Here is a 9022-nt window from a genome sequence, read left to right on the forward strand (position 1 = left end):
GGATATGTATAGAATTTCATAATAAAGTGATTTAAATATAATGTCCCCTAAATAGTATAAAAAGGAAATAAGGTCAAATATTGAGTCGCATGTTGAATGGTGTCTCTTTCAGGCGGCTGTGGATAGTTCCCTCTCGTCTTATATTATTCAATTAATTGTACCAATATATGAGATAAATAAAACCAACTAGTTAAAATTAGGCCGGAGACTTTTATCCGAGATCCGGATTCGACCCGAGATCCGATCCGGATCCGATCCAAAAATCCGGATATCCGGAGATGCCGAATCCGGATAGTAAAATGTTGGATCCGTCAAAGCCGAATCCGGATCCGGATATCTTGATTTTTTAGTCCGGATATCCGGATCCGTAAATTTTATTAATAACTATTTCAAAAATAGTAATATCTATATATAAAAACTAATTTTATTTAATAAATTTTTATTTTTATAATAGTATATATATAAATTTTATGTAAATTTTGTAATATCATGCATATAAATAATAAAAAACATTATATATATTTTTATTTTTAAATTATTGTTAATATTTTATATATATTAATATTATTTTTTATTTATTTTAAGGATCCAAATCCGGATCCGGATATCCGCCAGATATTATAATTTTTAGAAGGATATCTGATATCCGGATATCCGCGAACCCCAGATCCGGATAAAGATAGTAAAATTATGGATCCGCCGGATAAGGATCGGGATCCGGATATCTTAAAATTGCCTGGATACCCGATCCGTCCTATGCCTAGTTAAAATGGTTTCATCTTTAAGTGGTTCAGTTTGAATGGTTTATTAGTTAATTTAGTGACATATATAAGTCTTCTTACTTAAACACAATGTTCGGCAATCATTATTGTTGTCAAGTTTATTAATATGTATAAGTTTCAACTAATGCGTTTCTTCGGTTACTAAACTACTCCCAATAATCAAATAGATCATTGTGAAAGTGATATTCTGTTATCACGCACACATCAATGCATTGTTGTGATTTGATGTGTCCTCTTAGTGGAGAATGTAAGTAGATACGTATCAACCTTTCGAAGTATTTAGCAAATGTTTAGATTTTGGCTGAAATTAGCATTGGCAAAACAAATTAGTATTGGACCATCACAACGAGAGGATCATGGATTTTACCGGTATATGTTGGTTTATAAAGTCTTGTGATATAAGGAAAATGTATGGGGCTCGAAAAGTGTTGTGCTTTTAGTTGGTTGGGTCGGTTAACTGGACCATACACGTATAAACCCACAGAGCCAATGGTTCATACCCAGTCCAACTTTGGTTCATTGCTCAACTTTTTATTTTATCACCACACCACACGCAAAGTTGCCTAACCCATTATGCATTAGCTAAATCTCTCCTTTTCACACGGTTTTAGGCATTAGCTAAATCTTTTTTAAAATATAGCAATCATAATCAACAAATAAAGTATGTGGAGTATATATGGAAATAAGTTTATGTAAATATCTTGTCGTAGGAAATCCTACTTGTAATCTCCTATATATTGTGTAACACCTTATTTTAATAGAGTATTCAGTCATTAATCCTTACAAAAACTTCTCAATTTATTCTATTTAGTCCAAAATACAGGAAGAAAAGACATGATAAACTTAAACTAGTACTCAGAAAGTCTATTGTTTGGACTTAAGAGGTTTGGAGCCCAATTTAGACTACCGAATAATGAAAATAATCATCACAGTAAATGTACCAGTAGTACCATTATGAATAGATAAATGCGAAACTAGTGCATTTCATTCCGTCAAATAAATCTTATATCAATACTACTCCATTTTCTGTCGTTCTCATCTTCCAAGGCCAAAACTTTCATCAGGAAAAGTGTTCATCAATCATGGCCATATTCATTACTGTTTCTTGTAACCTAATAAATTTCATTACTTTTCTTGATAAATTTCATTACTTAAATCATCATGTCCATTTACTTCCATATTATGACCCGTCACTGAGAAATTTCCCTTTACCCTTCTGTTGTTGGAAATTTTCCTAGCTTCGTGGTAGGTTTATGAGGTTTATCCAAATGGTTGGGCCCAGGCCCTACTGAATTTACATAAAATAGAATTAAGAGATAAGACCATCTTTATGGCATAACTCACATTAGGGTTCTTATTTGATTTTTTTTTTCTTAAAAAAATAAATTAAAAGGCTAACCAATCGCGGACCGCCACGTGTCAGTGGAACCCGCAAACTGTGTAAAAATCGAAAAAACAACGTTCCTTATTTTGCACACGGAAAAGCCGAGTCTTATGCTTTTTGTAGGGACCCAGACCATAAATATTTTTAAGAACCCCATTTTTTATCAGCGGTAAGATGTTCTAAGGTGCCATTTTTTCAAAAGACTAAATATATTAATATACAAATTTAAAAATAATCGGAGTACAGAGTAATTTGTTTGGCTAAAAGGGTGATTCCATTTCATCCGCGGGCATTTAGATATCGGTTTTAGCCATCGAAGTCATCTAGATGGATGGTCATGCAAAGCAATTGAGAATGAAAAAAGTAAATTACCTATGAATATATATTTGCAGCGACGATATTCGACTTATATTAACCTTCTGAACGTTAAGATCGCATGATATGAACATAAGTAATACTAGTTGGTCTGTGTTAACACGTATATCTTTATCATCTTATTAGTTATTGCTTTCTTTTAAGGATTGTGAATAAGTAATACTAGTTGGTCTGTGTTAACACGTATATCTTTATCATCTTATTAGTTATTGCTTTCTTTTAAGGATAAGGAGACGCGACACATATCTTTCATAATCGTGATATTGACTCAAGTGGATAACATATATCTTTTTAGGATGAACCTTCACAATATATGAATAATTTAAAATATACTACGAAATTGACTCTTGCGTCTTTCGAACAATCAGTGGATAACCCAATCTTTTTATGGATAAACTAATCTTATCCAATGGTTTTGTGGATAACTGACTGTTTTTTGAATGTCGGGTCCTAACCTTGTTCAAGTTCGAAAATTGTTTTTCACAATATTTATGATACATCTTTTTTGTTGATGAATGAATGCACGTATTTAGATGTTTGGCTGTACTGTAACGGTAAGAATTTTAATATAAAGTTTAGTTTGTATAATTTTTAATATAGATGTATGTAATAGCTACAAAAAATAAAAATAAAGTATTTTTATTTTAGAAAACATGGCTCGTATAGTTATTTTCTTCTTTATAGCATTAGCTTTTAAAATAAATAAAATATAATTAATAATTTTTATGGCCGTAAATAGAAACTAAAGATATAGACATTCGATATAACCCAACCAATCATCCCATGTGTTTTAGTTATCTATCATCGGTTTCTAAATCATTTTGAAAATTCTGATTATATATGTATTATATTATTTATATTCGGGTGAAAGTATCCAACTTTATATACTAAGTTATTAGACTGGTTTAAAACTAAAAATTAAATTAAAAATATCCTCTCTCCTTTTAAAGAAAGAACATCAAAAAATTATTAAAAAAATATGTAACTCCCATCATGGCTAATGGATCATCCATGTCCGCTCACTCGGCCCATGGACCCCGTCCCATCCGACGGTCGGTCCGTTAATTTTTTCGAGACCCGAAATCATTGTTTACTGACCCTGCAATCACCATTCGATCTTTCTCCATGTTTTGACCTCACTCGTACGGTATCGCAAATCACTTTCCGATATGTCATCCATCCTTTCACTACTCCAGCCAAAACACGTTTAACTCTGAAGTTCTAAACGGATGCTTGACGGAAAAAATAAATCAACTTTGGTGATGTAGATAGTCAAATCAATTATCTTAAACCTTTTCCACGTATCACATGATGTTACAAAATATTTAATACTAATCAAAACAGCTCAACAAATTAAAACTTACAGAATATACATTACCAGAAAATACTAAGTAAATTAAAAAATCATAGAAAATGAAGAACTAAACAAAAAATCTATAAAACGTTCTACAAGGTAAATAATACTCGAATATATCACTAATATCCATCTTGTGTCGAATAGCTGCATAATGGTTAGAGTCTCAGAGATAATCAAAGGAATTATAAATACATTGAAGTGCAAACTCATTTTTTTGAACAACGAAGTGCAACCTCATATAAACTAATAAACAGAAAGAAGTGCATCCTCTATACGTATACAGTGTCCGCTGGTAGTAGATTGTGCTTCGGGTTTTTGAGTCATTGTTCTTGGATTATTAAAGATGATTGGGCTTCTAACTAATCAGGCTTTAAATTCCATGTCCACCTTCTGGGCCTTAAAACGTTGTCTTTAATGACAATCGCAAACTACACGAACAGTCCAGATTTGTGGTGATAACTAGAAGGTAACTAATAAAGCTTCATGCTTTCGAAAAAGAAGAAAAAACAATGAGAGCTTAAGAAGCTCGGGTGAGAGGAGAGACGAGAAAAGACTCATGTTTACTCTCGATCAAAATAACCTAACCAGGTTGATCCTTTTTTTATTTTTTAACCACGGTCTTTCTTATATTTTATTTTATGTATTTATAATATTATAGAATTGTGGTGATATTATTTTCTGTTTAGTTTCTGATCCTAAACTCCGCAAAAGAATCAAACCGATGTGTAAATATAAGAGATCCATATTTTAGTTTTTTGTTTATGATTCACAATGTCAGTTTAAGATTAAATAACAAATTTTTAGTTATTTGTTTATGATTCACAATGACATTTGTTCAGTGTAAATCCTCTCTCTCTATATATATAAAAAAGCAACGTCCGTGCATAGCACGGAAGACATACTAGTACCAACTAAAGCATAAATCATGAATAATACATATATATATATATATATATATAAATGATTTTTTTCCGAAATCAAATTTGATATAATATCTATAAGTCTGCCCAATCAAATTCATCTACATCATTATTTTCTAGACTTATTTAAACGACTGAATTTAAATTTAGAGAAGGAAAGTATGAATAAATCTACGTAGGCAAAAAAAGTATGTATAAAAATCTAGATGAAATTGGTTAAAATATATTTCAGTGCACTTTAAGGAATAAATTTTAAGCTCACAGGGTGTGATTCTCTCCTGCAATTAGAGTGCATAATAATTAAGAAGAATGGGAAGTGATAGTTAGAGTAAATATTTAACAAGCAGGTTAGAAAAATCTCCAGCTATAAAGAATGTTATGTGTCTCTTTAGCTATGCAACAATCACATAAATATATCAACAAATCCCTTATATATTAAGCATTACAACTTAATTTTGTAGCCACATGTCATCACTAAGATGATTTTTAGAATATCTAGAAAAATAAGTTGGTTCATCTAAACATATATTATACTTTTATTAAGCTAACTATGTTAAGACCTGCACAATTTCGCGGGATGAATGTTATATATAAAAATATTTTTTATACATTATTATTTATTTGTGCTCATTTACGTATCATGTATATAATTAAATTAGAGTAATCACATAAATCAAAACAATACTTCTAGTTTATTTATGATATTTTTTGGTAAATAAATAAAAAAATCATTTTATTTATTTTATATGGTATATAACTAAATTTTAATGACATGGACATATATATATATATATATATAATATTTTAATATAAGTATTTATTATTGGGGATTTGTACTCATATGATAAACACAAAATTTCTAATGTGCGATTTTTTCAATGCAAATTTGAAAATTATAATATTAATGTTTCAATACTTTTTCAATACAAATTTAGAAATTAAAATATTTATGTATTTTTATATGTTTATAATATGAATGTCTATTAAATGAGACTTCATATTCGTACGGTTTTATGATCATTTGTATTTTGTTATTACAAAATAATTTAAGCCATTGATCACAAAATTTTAGTGTGAGACATTTAACATTTTTAGTAATTTATAGTCGTTAAAAAAATTCAAAATGTAACATATAAGAAAAAAATCTAATTTTTATTATTATATGGTTAATGTGATTGTGTAATATCTTTTAATAATATAAACTTAAAAATGTAAGATACAAAAATTGTTATCAAATATTTATTATTCATAATCATTAATTTACATATATACATTAATCATATTAGGTAATTCTGTAGCTTTTATTTAAGGAAAGTGCGAGAATATACTTTTGTACACTAATAATCAATTTGATAGTTAGTTTAATAAAAAATATAATATATGTTAAGATAGACCAACCTATTTTTCTAAGAATTCTGAAATTCATTCTCATGGTGACACGTGGCTACAAAAAATGTTGTAATGTTTCTCAATTAATATATAATATATTATCAAATTGATTAATAGTGTACAAAAGAATATTATACATTCTTTACTTAAATAAAGACTACGAAATTACCTAATATGATTAACATATATATGATAATTAATGATTGCGAATAATAAAGATTTGATAACAATTTTTCATATCCTCTCTTTTTTCTTTAATTTTATATTATTAAAAAAATTAAACAATCTCGTTAACTATATAATAAAAAATTAGATTTTTTCTTATATGTTCTATTTTGAATTTTTTAAAACGACTATAAACTACTAAAAATGTTAAAAGTTCTACATTGGAAATTTTGTGATCAGTGGTTAAATTTTTTGTATTAAAACAAGATAAAATGATCATTAAATCGTATGAATATGAAATTTCATTTAATAGATATTCATATTAAATATATATATATATATATATATATATATATATATATTTTAATATCGTTTAAATTAAACTATATACTATATCAAAATACATACATATTTTAATTTTGAAATTTTGCATTGAAAAAATCTCACATCGAAAATTTTGTGATTAATGGTTTAAATTTGTTTGTTACAGAAAATATATAAATGTTAATAAAATCATATAAGTACAAAATCTCAATAATAAATATTTATACTAACATATACTATATATTTATGTCAATACAATTTAAATTAGATGATATACTATATAAAATAAATAAAATGATTGTTTTTATTTATTTACCAAAACAATTATTGTAAATAAGCAAGAACTAATGTTTTGATTTATGTGCTTACTTTAATTTAATTATATCCATAATACGTAAATGAATACAAAATAAATAATAATATGTAAAAATCATTTTGATGTATAATGTTCATTCCGCGGATATTAACCTAGTTAAAATTAGAAAAAATCCTACTTCTTTTTGTATGGATTTTAATACCGCTTCAGTACTACTTTAATTAGTTTTTTCAAAACAACTGTTTCAAACTAAAATCTGGTTTATCACCGATAGTCAGTACATTCTCATATCGCCTTAGCATCATGCTTGGTTTTGCACCTCTAAGTTGTACCGCCTCATTTAGTTATTACTGTCACCATTATCATAACATGTGGCTTTTTTCTCTATGCGAGAGGAATATGATCTAATGTAAATTGAATGAGATACTAATAATCAATTTGTGATAATAAACGACTCATTCGATCCAGAGAAAGAGAATTTCAAATCACACAAATCAAACTGTCACGAGACAACGGAGACGGTAATGGAGATCAGAAGATCAATGGTCCCTTTGAGTGTATTTTATTAGGAAGAAACAAAAAAGACTAGTCATGAAGAGTACCAAAATGTTGGACATAGCTCCATTTGTACTGACACTTCAAATTGACATAATTCATAATACACATACATACATACATACATACATATGCATCTATGTCTTGTTGCTTCCAGAAGTGTTTACTTCCTTGGATATTGTGATCCATATGCCGCATACGTTGCCCATCTCTCTATCGTTTATTTTTTCTTGGATCTCAATCTTTTGTTATATGTACGTGTATATATCTTATTATATATACTTTAGATTTATTGTGATCCATTGTTTTATAATCTCTATAATTGACTATTTTCTTAAAAATATGTTTCAGTGGGTGCAATTAATTAGGGCTTATTTGATGTGTGCACCAGATGAAACCGACCCGGAATTATATCAGTTACCAGTCTTTTTAGACTAGACGTTTAGTGATTCATTTCTCAGTGTAATAACCCGTACACTAGCCCAGCTTATACTTTTAGGACAAAACCAATGTATCACATATGAACATATAGGCTAACAAAATAAGACAACTTATTATACGATTTTAATTGTGAGCAAAAAGACAAAATTATACGATTTAACATAAGTTTTTAAATTTTAATAGAAATTCCAAATACCTTAGCATAGGTTTAAGAAGGATTTCTTAGAAGGTTAATAAGAATATCTGAAGCAAGCAGTACATATTCATAAACTTCGAAAAACTTAAATTTGTGTTACTGATGGAAGTATTGGATTTTGGTATTAATGTTTGGAAATACACAAAATATTATTTTCTGAAAATGTATCTAAGAGTTGTTTTAGGAGTTATTATATTTTAAAATTAACATAAACAAGCATGGTTAAGACATGCTATCTAGTAATCGTTAGATTGGTTTTAATATCGAACTAGCCGAGATCGGGTTATAATAATTGTCGGTAAAGAGAAGTGTGTGACCACTTTCCAGACAAATATAAGATCATGTTTATTTGCGGAAAGAGACAAGAAAATTTGTAACAAGAGTTAGTTTCGTATGCTCTATATCGCCTCTTGTTTCCGATTCAGATAAATAATAGTACTCAAATCTCGTTCATATTTTATCTGAAATATGTAAAATAACTTTTTTGGGTGCAAATATATGTAACATATAAATTATAACATTATCTGTCCGTTAAAAAAAATTCAGGGATCTATATGAAGTAAAGAACGAAAACTTTATCGGCAATTCATCATTCTCTGTGAACCTTATATGATATATGGCGGCCGTCCCAGTCTCTTATTTTCAGTCCGTTTTTACAATCTCTTATTCAAATATTTTATTATTCTTTTATTAATAATTTCGCTTGGTCCCAGTTCATATCTAGCATCTTCCCTTTCTCATGATATATCTATGTGAAAAAAATCCGTTCATATCGAGCTTTCTCTCTTGAAAATGAAATGAAGAGGGGGGGGGGGGGG

The sequence above is a fragment of the Brassica oleracea genome, chromosome C3, assembly GCF_000695525.1.
Source record: "Brassica oleracea var. oleracea cultivar TO1000 chromosome C3, BOL, whole genome shotgun sequence".
Classification (NCBI taxonomy): Eukaryota; Viridiplantae; Streptophyta; class Magnoliopsida; order Brassicales; family Brassicaceae; genus Brassica; species Brassica oleracea.